At 47.3% G+C, this 17485-nt stretch overlaps 1 protein-coding gene across 5 annotated transcripts in view; it reads right to left on the reverse strand.

Annotated features, from left to right (window-relative positions):
* The window catches only part of LOC111141881 (collagen type VI alpha 3 chain), a 78043-nt gene extending 66961 nt beyond the window's left edge, over window positions 1–11082 (reverse strand). For all 5 annotated transcript variants that reach the window (XM_022494744.1, XM_022494734.1, XM_022494731.1 and 2 more), the window contains exon 1: window positions 11031–11082. The gene's annotated coding sequence lies outside the window, so the exon portion shown is untranslated. The remainder of the gene's footprint in view (window positions 1–11030) is intronic.
* Window positions 11083–17485: the final 6403 nt, after the last annotated feature.

The following is a 17485-nucleotide window of genomic DNA, read 5'->3' on the forward strand; positions in this document are numbered from 1 at the left end:
ACATAAAATAGAATGGTGGTTGCCAAAGGGTGGGGAAGGGGGGAGATGCTCAACAAGTAAAGAGTTCCAGTTTTGCAAGATGAGAAAATTCTAGAGATTCATTGCACAACAAGGAACATATAGTTAACATTACTGGACTGTTCACTTAAAAATGGTTAGGATGGAGGGCACCTGGGTGGCTCAGTGGGTTAAGCATCTGACTCTTGATTTTGGCTTGAATCGTGATCTCAGGGTCATGAGATTGGGCCCCACTTCAGGATCCACTGGAAAGTCTGGGATTCTTTCTCCCTCACCTTCCCCACCTCTCTCTCTCTCTCTCTCTCTCTCTCTCTCTCTCTCTCAAAAATAAATTTTAAAAATACTTACAAAACTATGGCTAAGATGGTAAATTTATGCTATGTGTGTTTTACCACAATTTTTAAGAAAGGACAGGAAAAATCACCTGTTTTCAAAAGTAAGGGTAAGAATGTGCCCCTTAAATGTAGCCATCGATTTAACAGGTATAATATAAACTTTTTTTGAGGTATGATCATGGCTAAGAGCTAAAATGGGAACAAAATCCAAGTAAACATTTTCTTAAAGCATGCTTCCTTGCCCCTATAATGAATCAGCATAATGTTTGTTTTCTCCCATAAATAATACTTGGAAAGGAAGAAGAAAATATGTATCAGGCAGCAAAATTTAAGCTTTGGGGAACAAGACTTGAGTCGTTTGAAAGTAAAAAAGAATCTGATATAACAGTGAGACCTGGTGCAAAAATTATTTCTTCCCTCAGTACGGTCTGAACTCTTAAATCAGCTCCAGGAAAGGCCTAAGCTTTTGCACCTGTTGACCTCTCCAGCTTGACCTTCCTCTTGCCCTAGGAGATGACCCAATGATTCTGCTCACAGTTGTCCACCATACAATGCAGGAACTCCATCTTCCCCACATTGCGAATGAAGCCAGTATTAAGGATGATCTACTATTGTCAGTGTTGTCATATAGAGAAACACAAGTCATGATAGCAGAGGAAAGTCTATTTAGTGAGGTGGCCTTGGCAGGAGACCAGTGTCCAGTTGGACTACTCAACAAGACAGCATTGAGGGCCAAGGAGAAACAAGCGGCAGCCCTCAGAAGGCTGCCACCTAAGGACGCAGGTGCAGTAAGCACAAAGAAAACCTAAGCTGAGGCCCACAGTTTTGCCCACCAGGTGTCAGGCCCAGAGGGAGAAGCTGGAGTTCAAACATCTGGCCCAGCTCTGAGGAACAACAAGACGCAGAGTGTGGGCTCTCAGTCAGCTGGCCAAAAGTTGGTGGACTAGATGGAGAAAGGCAAAACCATAAAAAAGAGAGTGGATTCCAAGATCCACTGCGAATTTAGATTTCCAAGGAAAGCCAACAAAAAGATAAATCAACCCTGTGACTCCACTTCTGAGAGCTTAAAAAGAGAACCACCTGTTGATACAATTTTCTCTTGGAAACATATCAACACTGTGAAGAAAAATTTGTTCTCGTGATGATCAGGAGGCCAGTCTTCAAGAGGACATCCTTTCTTTCTTACAGTAAGGTGACAGCGAGTGGTCACAATGGCAGCATTTCAAAGGCACAACCCAAACATCTTGGCTTGAAATGGTGAACATGCATTAGACATGGATCAATACAGTAGAGAAGGGCAGCCCCCAGTGCTTGGCTCTTGGTGCCATGGTGTTCCAAAGTCCTAACTGAGTCCTGGCTAGTGTTCAGGGCACTTCCCACAGGCACCACTTGCCTGATTGGTCTACTTTCTCCACTGAAGATGACCTTCCAACCCAGCCCCAGGATTGCCTCCTCCACCACCTAGGAATTCCTCAAGCCGATGTTCTACCCTGGAAATTTTCCAGATTTTTCCATCCAGCCATAACTCCCTTTCCCCACATTCTGCTAGACCTATCTCTGAATTTTTCTTCTGGGGGAAAAAAAAGTAAATGCAAGGTCTTTAATTTATATGTTTGTGTTCTCAGTTGAGGATATACACATTTTTTAAAGGGGGGAAAGGGAAGAGGGAGAGAAAGAACCTCAAGCAGGCTCCACGCCCAGCATGGAGCCCAACACAGGACTCAATCTCACGATCTGGAGATCATGGCCTGAGTCAGTATCAAGAGTCTTAATTGCCACCCAGGCGCCTGGGGATATACACATTAGAACAATGTAAAAGTACATTGTACATGTGCTATTGTTGATTCTTTCTATTAAAATTAAACATTGGATTTTTCTATCATCAATAAGCATCCTACTAGAAAATAGTTTTATGAGAAAATTGTGTGTCCATATTATTTAAAGACTCTTTTTTTTAATTTTATTTATTTATTTGTTAGAGAGAGAGAGAGAGAGAGCGAGAAAGCACAGGAAGACAGAGAGGCAGGCAGAGGCAGAGGGAGAAGCAGGCTCCCTGCTGAGCAAGGAGCCTGATGTGGGACTCGATCCCAGAACACTGGGATCATGCCCTGAGCTGAAGGCAACCGCCCAACCAACTGAGCCACCCAGGCGTCCCGTATGTCCATATTATTTAAATGCTACTGGATTCTTCCTAAAACTCTAGGCAGCCCTTTCTAAAACAACCTGTAATACTGTAATTGGTCAAAACATTTTTTTAATATGGATCCATAAATTTCAAAGGACCTGTCAACTTCCCACAAATGTGTACACAACAGTATCTGAGTATACAGGGTTTTCTGGGGATAGGATCCATGTCCGCGTGTGATTCTAGAAGCATCTATTCTACCTCCCCACTAAAGTTTAAGCACCATAGCACCACCGCTTCAGTGAAAAATTTTAATGTGAGTCTTTTAGGGAGTCTAGCTCAACCGTTCTAAACATTTGATCCACACACAAGATGCAAGGTTCTAAGTAGTGCTTTTGCTTAAGAATGAGAGCAGGAGACTATCACAGGGCCTCAGCAGAAATCACTGGACCGCGTAATCCATATGGAAAAAAGCAGGATGGGAGATAAGATCTGCTCACTCCCTGCTGGGTGTGGGACAGGAGGACCCCAGGCCCCTGCAAGCAGCCTTCACAAACGGGTACACTGTGTTCAACAGTTTACTAATGGCTTTGTAACCGTCCCTGCAACTCACACATCTGACTTCTTACAGTCCTCGGGTCCTCTCATACGTTAAACGCTGAGTAGGCTCTCTACTGAGAAATTCTGAAATAATTTTCTTATCTTTGATAAAGCGCAAAAAAATCTAAACTATAATGAGATGAAATCTCTAACATCTTCCTGAGACATTACTTACTCCAACTCTTCTCTAAGGAAAATGAACCTTAAATTGGTTGAAAATGACATATAAAAACTTTTATTTCCAAGATACTCATCTTTAGAAGAGTAACCCCATAAATGAAGTACCCAAAATAATGAAATGAGTGTACAGTGCACAGGAATTATCTTTTCTAAAATCTACCCAGATATTAAGGAAAAAAGGAAGGGAGGGGAGGAGAAGACTGGAAGACAACAGAGGGGAGCAGAGGAGAGGGGAGGGGAGAGAGGACAGATGTGGAAAACTCCTCCTGTTTTGGAGACGTTGCTTGTGTTATCCAAGCCATACTCATGACTGATGAGCTCACGTGGTTTGGCCCAAGTTGAATCCCCAGGTGGGAAAACTGCTTTTGGTCCCACACATTTTCTTGCCATCATGCTTGGGAGCCAGTCATGTGGCTCAAGTGTTCCTAGCCCAGCTGCTGGATATTTGTTAATGTGTCTGTTTGCAATTAAGTCTATTCTTTTTATCATGTCATGGAGTCCCAATTTTTAAAACTGAAGTTTTTAAAAGATGTCAAACATCATCTTCCCAAATGCAGTGGGCTTGCTCATTTTAGCAAGGGAGAAGGACGCAGCCACTCCCTCATCACCCTCCCCCACCCCAGGAAATAGAGACAAGAGAGCACGAGTAGTATTTATGGCACTTCTGTCTCACCCATGGGATTTCATGCCCTCCACCCAACAACCCAATGACTTCTTCCATCCACCACCCCCCTCATTTTATAGCTGGAAACTGAAACCAGGGGAGGCAAGACCACATGGATAAAACAAGATAGAACCAGAATCCTAACCAGAATCCTAACCAAAGTCTGTGTTTGCAAAGCCCATGGGAAAATCCCCTGAAAACCCTGAGAGATGGTGCCAGGTCTGGCCCAGATCCCAAGGAAACTCCCTATCTCTTCTGGGGGAAAAATAGACTTCTCTGGGGACTGATTCTGTGTCAGGAGGATCCATTTGCCTGCTGCTCTTGTTTTAAACATGAAAGAAAAGTCAGAATTGGCCGCTTGAGACCCTTGGGTCGGGTGCGATGAGGTTCTTCTTTGTGTCATAGGTTCTGGGTCCAGAAGTCAGTGGATTCGATCATAGAACTTCATTAAAGTTGCATTCTTATCTTTCTATTTGGCATTAGTAATTCCTTTCATCACTCTGTCTTGTTCTGAGAAGGTTCCGAGCTGCATTTTTCCTTTTTGTATCTGTCCAGTTGAAATTTACAGACATCTCTCATTTCAAAGATGGCTTTCCATGGACCTCCAATTTGCCATCCTACTGGGTCATATTCCAAAGACTTCCCCCAAGCTATTCTGCAATTCCATGAAATTAGTTTTCATAACGTCTACTCAAAAGCTTTTTCATTTTCCGTGTCTGGAAATCTTTTTTAAGAAAGAGACACACACAGGCACACAAGGAAATAATTTTGAAACAAAAGCTTAAATATATCCAGAGGCCCCATTTTGAGGGCATTTATTCACTCTTCTGTGAGCACTGCTTTTTAAAATCAGTCTGGCCCTCCTACAAGTTCTAGGATTTCTGTTAACTCCTGATGTCCCATTTAAAGTGGGAGCTACAGAAATCCTTGATGACCAGGAAGGCGTGTGGCCTCTCTGCAGCGAGACCAGAAGTCACACTTCAGGAAACCCCAGGGGCTCAAGCTGGCAGCCCAAGCTGCCTTCTCAGGCCTCCTTCTCTCACTCCCCTTGCTGTCTGGCAGGAATCCTGGGAAAGGGGTCCTCGTTCTTGCCCACCAGGAAGGAAGAGAATAAAGAATTTATTAGGTCCTCCATTATAGAAGGAAGAGGGTGGAATTTAATATATCCCTGCCATTTGAAAGAGTTTTGGGGGAATCCTCAAAAGCAAAGGCTTTGGAACATCTCAGAGAAAACCCTTCTAAATCTAAAGGTAGTCTTTCAACTGTTTATTTTACAACTTGAAGCTCATCTTTCCATTCTATGAAAATGCACAAAGGAAGAAGATATCAACCACACATACATATGTCTGAGACATTATCTGTTTGACCCAGGCTCTGAACGTGTTTCCTGCGATAGCGAAATTTTAACTCTTCTGATGATGTGTGTTGGCTTGGCCTCACTGCCACCCACAGTGTCCTTGTAAACACTCAGTAGCCAAGTCTAGATCTTTCATTGTTGGCTCCTCCTGGTAAAGTCAAGTAAAACGATACCCATTCAGCAGCTCCTGTATTTAAACAGGGCAATACAGAAAGGGAGGGATGGGATGACCCCACACACACACACACACACGCAGCCTCCCCACTGAATGAGGCCACGGGCAAGCATAGGCTAAGCACCGTCAGTGTTAGCTTCCTTCCCCCTGTAAAGGCCACTTGAAGAGCCTCCAGGTGAGCTGTCAGATACGTGGAAACTTATTTAAAGGACATATTCCTAAGGTCCAAGATAATAACCACGAAGCAGAAAGTTCCACATCAGTGGTAGCTGGAAAAGCTCGACACCACCACGCATGTGTAGAAAACATTCTGCCCTCTTAAAGACCAGGCAGCCAGACATGGCATTTTCCCCATTTCTCCTGCTAATGATAAACATTCAGCAGAGACTAGATGGGATTTGACGTTAAAGCAGAGAGAGAGTACCTTCCAAAACACTTCAGAAGAAATTGCACACATGTCCAGCCCATGCCAGTGCCGTGTCCCGAGAGACTGCTGCTTGGGCCGGCACTGGCCTCTGGCCACCTCTCTGCCTTTCCTGGCCACAAACTTTGGGGGCTCCTGGCTTCTCCAAAACCATGCTGTTCCACTGTAGAATTACCCAAAGTGGTTAAAACGTGCTCACACTGCAAGGAAAAATTAAACATCTTTGTTTTCTGCTCTGATTCATGATCAAATCTGAAAGAGAAAATTATTTAAAATGGACTTTTTTTTTTAAATTTAAGTCAAAACCTCTAATATAATATTATCAACACCAGATTTAGTGTAATAGCCTGGAAAAATTCTACTTCCTTACCTCTCTATCAGTAATGATCAGTTAATCTCCCTAGGCTCTTACGTGTAAGGTTCTGCTATGATTTCCTTCCCTCTGTTTCCCTGGGCCTGACCAGGGATGGGTGTCCTGCTGCCCCCACAAGAAACAGAGAGCCCCCCACCAGGGGCACATCCCGCAATCTGTGAGCCTCGGCCAAGCTGGCCCTAGCTCTGGGTGCTGGCTCAGGAGTGCTGAATCAACTGATGAAGATTCCAGAAGAGAAAAACCAGTTTCCTGGAATGGCTTCCCTTGAGACCTGAGTCATCTACAGCTGCTGTTCAATTTTTAATTTTCCAATTAAACTGACCCATGAGTTCTTCCTTCCAGTGGCCAATGTTCAGTGCCCTGGGTCCATGAAGTAAATGTATAATGCACACCAGGGAAATCTTACAGAACTAGTTCCCACCATGATTTCCACTGACCATTCCTAACTCATGAATATTTCTCTGTATCTCATGAGACTTAGAATTCAGGAAGGAGGACAGCAGGATCATGTTCTGCTAGATGCAGCCAGACTCCTACAAAAGACTAGCAATTTGCCTTTGGGAAAGGGTTTGGCAGAACTTTTCCTGTTTGTCTTATTTTTTCTCCTCTTTCCAGATTTTTTTAAACAATTACCTCTCTGCTAAGTAAACTTATAATATACTACTCCATAGAAGATTGGTCAATAGGAAGGAGTGCCTTTGTTCATATGATATCCTAAAATATTCTCTAACGACTTCTGCTCCCTTGATATTCCTGGTCTTGGGGTATCTGCTTATGAGCTCAATTTAATATGGGCAGGAGCACCCAGAAATGCTGACTTTGTTTTGCTAACACTGTGATCTCAGACTAGTCATTCACTTCTCTGTGCTCCATTCTTTCATCTGAAATGTCAAGGGTGTGGAGAAAGCATCCACCCAGGTAGTAATTTTTTGATATTTAAAATAGCTGAATGGAAATCACATATTTGCCAAACAGAGGGCGAGGTCTATGTCTCAGTCATTCCTGTACCCTCCCTCAACCTCTAAGCTCCCCAGCCCATGGAGCAGAGCACGGCTCATTGAGCTTGAATGAATGAGAACACATGAACCAAGTAGAAGGTTAGGTACATTCTCTCTGAGCTGGCATCCCGTCCTTCAGGACCCCAACGGTGGGGAGCTCAGGCCAACAATCTGAGCTAACGATAAGTCTAATTTAAAACGGGATGTTTGTAATGATAGTCTGTGTGAATTTTTTTTTAAGATTTTATTTATTTATTTGACAGAGATCACAAGTAGACAGAGAGGCAGGCAGAGAGAGAGGGAGAAGCAGGCTTCCCTCAGAGCACGGAGCCCGATGCGGGGCTCGATCCCAGGACCCGGAGATCACGACCTGAGCCAAAGGCAGAGGCTCAACCCCCTGAGCCACCCAGGCGCCCCATGAATTTTTTAAAAGATGTTCAAGTAAGCTGCCTCTCTGGAGCAAGTAGCAGAGGTCTGGTAATGAAAAGTTTGGGAATTACTGGATCAGTTCCCCTTCACATTATTCCTGCCAGTTTTAAAGTTCAAAAGTCCTACATGGAGACAGCATGGCCTCAATATGCAAATTGGCTTTGGTTCTGAAACAACCTACTGTTAATTTACACTTTTCTTAGGGGATGGGAGCAAAATGTTTCTTTTATAAGTTCTTACTTGACTGACGCCCTTGTAATAAAATTATTTGAGCGTGCAGAATGCCTCGTTTCAAGGCACAATTTCACTTCAGTACCTGAGCACAGAAAAAAATAAAATAAAATTCTAAATGTATATCCACTTCAGGTATTACAGTCACATTTAAAAAGATGTGTGTTTAAACAGGCTAAAGTTACCCCTGAGCCCTGCTGAGAAGGCTATCAACCTACTCCCTACAAACCCAGAAACCACACCCTGAAGCACTCCCACCACTTGAAGACTTTTCTGGAGCTCGGAAGGCTGCACACACCGCCCTCTAGAGGACAGAAAACCAGCCTGCGTTTTCAGGGTAAGCTACACAGGGTCAATGTGCTAACTCAAAATTTCATCTCTCTCCTGGAATAGACTTATGAGACCAGAAGGTGTTCGAAATTATGCTTTCAAAAATCAAGATAATGTGGACAGCCACCCTTTGTGAATCAGGATGCTGTGTGTGATGAGCAGGGAGCAGGCATCCCCCTTATTTAGAGGGAGAAGGCAGCATCTTTTCCTTAAAACAGAGAATAACCTTCCAGAATTTTTATGTTGGAAAGACAGACACCGTATCTGGAAATGTGAGGGTGAAGAGAAGCGTCCTTGTCTAGTTCAAGGCTGTCTGAATTAGCGGAACTTTTTAAAGCTTCCCTGCGTTAAAATTTGAATTACTTTGGGCTTCCATTTCTTCAGCTTAGAGCAGCTAACGAGATTTCTTTAAATGTCAGGTCCCTCCTGACACTGTCAGCTGTTGGTGCCACAGTGGAGTGGTTCTCCCTGCCTGCTTCCCACGGCGAAGATACCACGAGAGCCCAGGGGTGGCATGGAAAGGCCGCCTGGTACAATTTGTCCCACTGAGAAGGGGAAGCCGCCTGTGATTCCTCCTCCAAGAGATAACAGATCCTCTAGGGTTCCTCCAAACTGAATAGTGACAAAAACGAATTGTAAAGAAAACTGTCTGAGGCCATTAGCATGCCTGTAAGACAGTCTCGTGGCACAGACTCTGTGGCTTGCTGGCAACTTTTAAACCCTAAATGTGGAATTTCACATAAAAGTGGGTGGCAACGCGGGCTCCTGGTCAGAACTATGCTTTATCTGGTTGAGCAAGCTGCCCGGGCAGGAAGCTCCTGAGGCAGGAACTCTCTACCAACTTCCAGGAGGGATAGAGGACTGATTTCAAGCTGGTTACAGCAGTGGGCCCTGCTGCCCTCTGCCCCAAAACTACAAATCCATCATTGATTATCAATTGAGGGTTTCTTCCTACTTCATCATTGGTGATGTGTTAGGTTCTAAGCTATGAAAATGACAAAAGGTACTCATGTGGCCAGAATAAAGGGCAGTGCGGAAACAAAGACATTTCTATTCAGAAAGATCTTATATCAAAAATGCCCTTAAGACCCCTCATTTGGACATTGGCCATATATCCCATCAGAAGAGCCACGAGCATGGTGGGATGGAGCTGGCAGAGCTGGAGTCAAGAGCTAACCTTCTAGAGGCTTCCCTGGCCACCTCCCAGGAAGGTGGGGTGGTCACACCCTCCAATTCCCCCAAAGGAAAAATGCAGGATGGCCACACTTTTCCACCTTGCTGTGACATCCTCTCCCAGGCCCTGTTCTCCACCCAATGTCTTCTTCTTGGTTTTCTCCCTGCCAGACTAGGGAAAGAGAAAAATAAGTCTCACAGTAATGGCAACCTCTGCCTCAACAAAGATGGTTAAGACCACATGACCATTACTATACGTTGAGCTCCTACAAAAGTCCCTCACCTCTCCATCCCTGTGCCTTCACACTCAGCAACAAGTCCACATTAAGAACAAAGTAAAGTACAGGTCCCACCCTTCTGGTCCTCCACCCCAGAGGTGGCCTAGATGTCAATTAAAGTCGTTTCTGTTCAGTGTCTTGAACTATTGGGAATGGGTACCCTGAGAGGTGGGGGGAATCTCAGGTCGAGGAGCAGTATCAGTCCACATGGGCTCTGAGTGCCTTTGCAGACCTCAGATCCTACAGGGATAGCTGTGCACCAGGCAAGGAGCTGGCTGGCATGGGCCAGCACCCCTGCACTCCCTCTGGGTGCAGGACACACCCCTGTGCTCAGAGCAGCTTGTTCTTGGAGCCCAGACCAGCCTCTTAGTGTGCTCCTGGGCCAAGCTGTGAAATGCTGATGTGGGTTTTATTTCCCCCCCTCACCCCCGGATTCCCTTGGTTCCTCCCAGCAACCCTACCCCTGCTTCAATCCTGGTCCACTTTCTAACACTTGAAACAGGTCCCCAAGGCTGGCTGACCACTGTCAGGGAACACCATCCATCCTGGGTGTCCCAGCTCAGGAACAGGACTTGGGCCGTCCGACTTGGCACCCGCACCACATCTGGGCAAGCCAGGCAGGCCCCACGGCCCCAGGAGCCCTGCCTTATCCACTGGGCATGTGGCCCGAACACCAAATGCCTTCTCCTCCTCTGGCCTAGGCAGCAGTTTTATGCAAACCCCCCACCCCCCACCCCAGGACAGAGATTCCAACAGTGACCTCAGGTTCCTGAAAAGAGGAAACCCTTGGTACCAGCCGAGAACTCTTGACTTGGCCCTGAGCCAGGGCACCAGAGTTGCCCCCAGCCCCCAAGGGTAACAGATGTGCTCCACCAGCCCCTGTCCACGTGGAGCCTGGGGCAGAAGGCCCACCTGATGTGCCCACCTGGGAAGATTCAGACAGAATCTTCCCCAAAAAGCCGCTCAACGGGTAGTTGCGAATCCTCGCGAAGACACTTCTGCTAACAAAGCAAATTCTTCCCCTCCCCCAAGTTCCAGAAGGAGGAGAGACTGTCAAACAGACTGCAGCCCAGAAACACTGCAGGATGGGTGGAGGAAACCCACAACGCCACGCGACTGCAGCCCACGGGCGGGCCGTGGCCTTCACCAAGCTGCAGAAACCCCGGGGCCCCAAAGTGGGAAAGAAAGCTCAGCTGAATCTTCCAGGGACCAGAACCATGTCCAGAACACCAACTCCAACAGAGCGACCATGAGACCCCCCCCTAGTAACGCTCAGCCAGGTCTGAAACCGTCCCTTCTCGCCCATTACCCCAGGAAAGCAGAGGGGACCGCACGCTTACCCTGAGCAAATCTGAAGAAATGTATGTCCCTGGGCTTCTCTATTCACTTAGGTTCGCATGGTTTTCCCGCTGACGGCGTCTGCTTTCCTTTCTGCAAGAGCGGGGCTCCGGGCGGAGGAGGAAGCCCCTTGTGGTCCTTGCAGGAGGCTGGAGCGCAGGAGAACTGAGCGGCCTTTGGTGGAAGACTGAGCTCCAAACCCTGGACCTGATCCAAGGATACAGTCAGGGCTTCCTCCAGCTCCTCCTCCTCCTTCTCCTCCTCCTCCTCCCCACCCCTCCTCCCGACCCCTCCTCTCCCTCTCCCCGCTGTGGGCCTGACCCAACTGTAAATGAAAACCAGACTCTCTGTGCTCTGTTGCTTCTGGCCCCCGCTGCAGGCTGATGTCACCCTCCGAAGGCTGTCTTCACCCTCCAAGCCTTTTGCTGGACTCCTGCAAACCCCAACCCTTGAAAAGAAATCCACCTCTTCCACTCGTCACCTTTTGGGCTGGGCCCCTGGTGGCAAAGAGAATGAATTTTGGAATTTTTTTACGCGGGTATCCATGGTTTTCCTGCTGTGTTTTCCAACACCATCTGCAGGGAAAACAGGAAATGCAATCCCCCCCACCACCCTCACCACACCCTCCCATTTCTCCTTGAAGTTTCTGAATGGAGACTTCTCTTAATAACCTCCCTTTCAAGGATAAAAACAATTAACATCTTCTTGGCCTTGTGCTGAGCAGAGCTCTGTTCACCAATGAAAGGACAAGAATGTGAAGCTACTTCTTTTTTAAAAGCTCTGTACATAATGATTTTGCCTGGGAGACTCATGGTCCCATTCTAGGACAGGGAAAAGGGGAACGAGGACGATTTCCTTGCTCAGAGTTTCAAGAAAATTCCTGAGAAACAAATTGCCAGGCTTTGCACATTTTACAACCCTTTAATATACGTTATCCATTTTCTCTTTTCTCCCAAATATCACCACCCCCATGGCTTTAAATACATATCTCTCTCTCTCTCTCTCTCTCTCTCTCTCCCTCTTTTGGTTAGGTGAGATTATGGCCTCATTTTGCAGGTGAGAAAAACCAAGGTTCATAGCTGGGCTCAGTCGAAAGCCTGGCCTCGGACACCCCAGACCCCTGCTCTCCGTCCTGTGACTCTCGGTGAAATTCAGGGGAAGTATGAAGAAACCTTCTTATAGATACTTCTGACTTTGAGATCTTTTTACAGCCAAGTGTGGAGAGTAAAGACATCCTGTGCTCCTTTCCACAGATTATCCCCTTCAAGTTTAGGGAAGGTGGGGAGACAGCAGGAGGAGACCACACCTGCTCCTAGACAGAGCAGGCAGCTGGTTACACAGGAGCCACAGGCAAAGGCAGCAACAAATAGGTACACCCAGAAGCCTGATCCCGGCTCTGTGGCTTCCAACACCTGGGGCTGACCCACCGAGAGCCACAGGTGTGAATACAAGCTCTCCTCTTCAACTCCTGCCTAGGGTCACCCCCTAGGTGGCATAACACAGTGTGTTTGCCACCCTCCGTGGGACCAGGCTGTCAGGACCCTCAGTACAAACCTTGTTGGGTCAATAGATCCCCTCTCAACCCGTGTGTGGAGCCCTCCTGATGATGGGCAGGAGCCTGTCCTGTGCTGTCCTGTCCATGACCCAAGACCCCCACTTCCATAAAAAGAAAAGACCCTTGTGACCTCAGGACGGTTGCCACCTCGGGGCCTGCCCTCTCCCGCCTTGAGAGTGTAGTGTCCTTAACAAACCGCTTTGTGCTTGCCACTCTCCTCCCAGCTGCCTTTATCCCAGTGCAGTCCACGTGGGGGAATCAGAGGAGGACACTTCCACTCACACACATCGCAGACTCTCCCACCGCTAACGCTCCCCTCCCGCAGCGCAGGGCCTCACCCCTTCTCCGTGCCCTTGGGGTCAGCCCCAGGAATGTCACAGAGGCTGAGGGACAGGGAGGGAGGCCTGGACTGTGCTGTTTCCCTGTAGATGAAGAAACAATGAGCAGAGGCTCTGAGCAGAAACCCCATTGTCCAGGCACCACAACCCACATAGGGTCCCCGCTGCCCGGGACAGGTGCGGACTTGAGCCCTGTGCAGCTGGGACACTTGCTGGACTTGGCTGGTTGGCGGCTGCAAGTTCAGCACCGGGGAAAGCCATGTGTCCAGGGCTTGTCTCCTGCTGCCAACAGGCAACTCTGGTGACAACTTCCTGTTCCAAGCAGTCCAGCCCACAGAGGCTACTGGACAAGCATGTGCTGGGTGTCCCTTGAGGTGGATCCTTTCTACAATCAAGAATATGACTAGTTCCTTTCAAAATACCTAAGAATACACCTTCCTTGGCCTTAGGAATGAGTGTCTTTTTTTAACTGAAGTGTGGTTGACGCACATGTTCCATTAATTTCAGATGTGCAACACGGTGACTGGACAAGAGTATACATCACCTGTGCTCACCATATGGGGAGCTACCATCCTTCACATACAACCCTATTACAATACCATTGACTATATTCCCTTTGGTGTATCTTTTATTCCTGTGACTTACTCATCCCATAATTACCGTTATTTAAAAAGCAAAGGTGATTCATCACCTAGAACAAGATTTAAAGACGTAAAAAATCCCTGTTCAATCAGGAACCATACTCTAGAATATTTGTCTGTACCTAGCATTGTAACTAGGTTATCTCCAACACTGCTTGTGACTGAAGAAACTTCTGTAAGCTGGTGGCAGAAAACTCCAGCATTCTCCCCCAGAATCACTAGAGAGAGCATTTTGTCTCCTGTGATTTCCTCACTTAATCACCGGACTTTGAGATTCTCCCTGAAATGTCCAAGTTCCTCTCTGACACCTGGTCCCAGGAGGAAACCACCTCAGATACCAGCAGTGACCTAAACACCCCAGGATCCTGAGTCCTGAGGGATCTCAGAAACCACAGAGTCTCTCAGTTCAGCTTCCCCAGAAACGTTGTGTTGAACTAGTCCTGGCACCTCGTCCCAGATCTTCCTGCCCAAGTTAGAGAGGCACAAATCCCATTTCCCAGGCTGGCTAGCGTTTAGGGCTCTGGGTGGGTTCCCCTTCTTCAGTGTGCTGCTGTAACATCAGAAAAGAAGAGGCAGCCTCTGGAGGTTTCTCTGCTGGTCTTCCTTCTGCTGGCTAGCTGATTATCAGGCGCTAGGCACCCTCTCCCAGACTCCTTCACGGGCTGGGGGGTCCCTGCCCCAGCCAGCCAGTGTGGGTGTCAGCAGCTAAGGGCTCACACCTGCACCCATGTTGGAAGCTTATCCTGGGCTGCTAGCTGCTGTCTCTTCTGGAGAGAGGTTGCAATATGTGTAGCAGGCAGAATTCTAAGGGAAACTCCAGCTTCCGGCGTGCCAAGGAGTCATGGGGGCAGGGGCAGTGGGACTGGGCATCCCAGCGCCCCAGCGCAGGTCTGAAGTTGAGGGGAAGTCGTGAAGAGAGTGACAGCAGCCTGAGTCCACATCCCAGCACCCAGGCTGTAGCTAAGGAATGTGTCCTTGTCCCTCCTCACCCCCTCTACATTCCCTACCTCCGGGTATGAGGGCACAGGCTCTCCAGTGCAGCCCCTGGCTCCCCACCTTCCAGAATGGGCCAGAGGAGAGGCTAGGAAGTCCTGGGAGTGGTTCCCGGAGGCCCAGCTCCAAGCCCAACCCACTGCCCCCATCTCCTAAATCCCCACCATGGATCCCTTTGTGCTCACAAGAACTAGAGCTGTTTCTTTTTCCCGTACCAACCCCTGACCAGCACAGACCTATTACATCAGTTCTGAACTTTCTTTCAGGTCTAACAGCTGTGTTTATATATATCAGATGACAGACTAAAAGGAGTAATGCGAGGCCCAAAGGGGATTGTAGAGGCCTGTTGCTCTTCATTTATGTCCCACTCAGTCACACACGGGACTCCTCTACCTGGCTGCCTCTCAGGCTTCGAGCATCTTCTCAAAAGACTGTCTCTGTTGCTGTTCCTTTTGTACCTCTCTCTTGGCATTTCTTCTGATAAATTCCATCTGCCATTTGCAGTCTCCACCAAACCAGCAAACACATAAAATCAACCCACACAGATACAGACTCATAATGAATTAGCCATCTATCCATGCTATGATATAATGTGGAAGAATATACTTACGTAGAATTTTAATTCATTTTTTAAATGCAGAATGGCTTCTCCTCAAATACCATTCTCATTCAACATAAGTCCATGATGATGGAAAAGATAATGTAAATAACACAACAGACCTACCCCTGACGTCATTCACGGAATCTCAGTTGGAGGGAGACCCATTTAGTTTGTGAGGATCTTAAGGGAGGTTATGGGTGGACACTTTGGACATGGAATGATTCACAACCAGCTGGAGAAGACCAGAGCTAACCTATTTCCATTTTATATAATCCTCCCCAGAAAGGTTCCCTACCACCACCCCCATCCCCATCACCATAGTAACCACAGGATAGCACTAAAAGAGCTAAAGGAACCCAGAAGCCCATCATTGTGACCTTTATCCCCAGTTGAGATGAGCCCACGATTCCCTGGCAAGTCCAAAGGTGCCTCACAGCCTTCCACACTTGAAAAGGCCTTTTTTGGGTCACAGCTGACACCCCCCACTCCACAGACCCAAGGATATTGTTCGAGACTGAGAAAGGATCTTCCCAACAAGCATCAATAGATTCGGCAAATAACATGCAGACGTGAAGACTATAGCATTATAGGAAAAGAAGAATCCCGCTTCTGCATAATTGGCCCCAATCTTAAAATCACACTATTCCCCAGATAAAAGGACAACACATTGTCATCAGCTGCACATTAATCTCCACAAAGACATAAACTAGGGAGGCAAATAGTGACACCTTCCTTGGGTGAGAGTGGAGGAGGGTGGAGTCTAAGGTCACGGCACATGAGCTGAATCTCATTTCCCAGCCAGTGCGGTAAGCATTCCTGAATTTTCACAGATAGTCCTGCTCATCGCATCCCACGCTTGCCGATGCTTAGAAGGCACGGAGAAAGGAAAGACAAGGCAAGTTAACAGGCATTTCTGTCCGTAAGATAAAAATCAAATTCCTAGAAGAAATGGAGCATGGATGGAGGGGAGAGTCTCAAGGCTTTCTGCCTGCTTGGGAGTCTGCCCCCTGCAGAGCCCATCACCAGCATAAGCAGTTACATGCACAGATTTGCCTGAGAGGCTGGAGAGCACCACCTTGGACAGGGACCACGTGAGATTCCAGAGGCAACCTAATGTAAAATCCTCCAGAGACACAACTCTACTATTTCAAAAGAAGAAGGATTGTAAGCCCAACCAAAGAGGAGGATTTGAGGTTTCCACTGACCCCACAGCCAGAGGACGGCTGGCATTCCTCCTTCCACCCCAGTGCCAGTTTCAAGCCTCCTCGAGTAGCATCGTGGAAAGAGGGAATGAGGCCCCAGAGCCTTCTCTGCCACTAATGAACCGCAGGTCTCCAGCAATTCAGCTCAGCCTTCTGTGGCTCAGTTTCCCTGTCTGCAGAACGAGTGAGTGACAGCTGTGCCTGACAATGTCGGGACAGGTCCAGCACTGAGCCCCTACAACCAGATTTGCCTCGGCCTGATTTCCAGCCTTTGGCTTCTTTCCCTGCCCCAGGCTATAAACACCTGACTCTCCAGATTCAGCTCCTCCCAACCCCAAGCTCAGGGGCAAGGATGGGAAATAAGCATATGCAGTGGGCTAGCTACCCCCTCCCACTCTTCCCAGGTACCTGGCGCTCACATATTGATGCAACCCCTCCCCTGCTCCATCCCCTGCTCAGTCCCCTGGTGCAATAATGCCATTGTAGCAAGTCTTGAAAGTCTAAAGCTATATCCAAGATTTATAAAGAACTCCTCAAACTCAACACACACAAAACAGATAATCACATCAAAAAATGGGCAGAAGACATGAACAGACACTTCTCCAATGAAGACATACAAATGGCTAACAGACACATGAAAAAATGTTCATCATCACTAGCCATCAGGGAGATTCAAATCAAAATCACATTGAGAAACCACCTTACACCAATTAGAATGACCAAAATTAACAAGACGGTAAACAACAAATGTTGGAGAGGATGTGGGGGAAGGGGAACCCTCTTACACTGTTGGTGCAGCCACTTTGGAAAACAATGTGGAGATTCCTTAAGAAATTAAAAATTGCAACTGCAATTGCACTATTGGATATTTACCCCAAAGATACAGATGTAGTGAAAAGAAGGGCCATCTGTACCCCAAATGTTCATAGCAGCAATCGCCACAGTCGCCAAACTGTGGAAGGAACCAAGATGCCCTCAACGGACGAATGGATAAAGAAGATATCGTCCATATATACAATGGTGTATCATGCCTCCATCGGAAAGGATGAATACCCAACTTTTGTATCAACATGGATGGGACTGGAGGGGATTATGCTGAGTGAAATAGGTTAAGCAGAGAGTCAACT

Source organism: Enhydra lutris, unplaced genomic scaffold (genome assembly GCF_002288905.1).
Source record: "Enhydra lutris kenyoni isolate GAN:26980312 unplaced genomic scaffold, ASM228890v2 scaffoldscaffold1, whole genome shotgun sequence".
Lineage (NCBI taxonomy): Eukaryota > Metazoa > Chordata > Mammalia > Carnivora > Mustelidae > Enhydra > Enhydra lutris.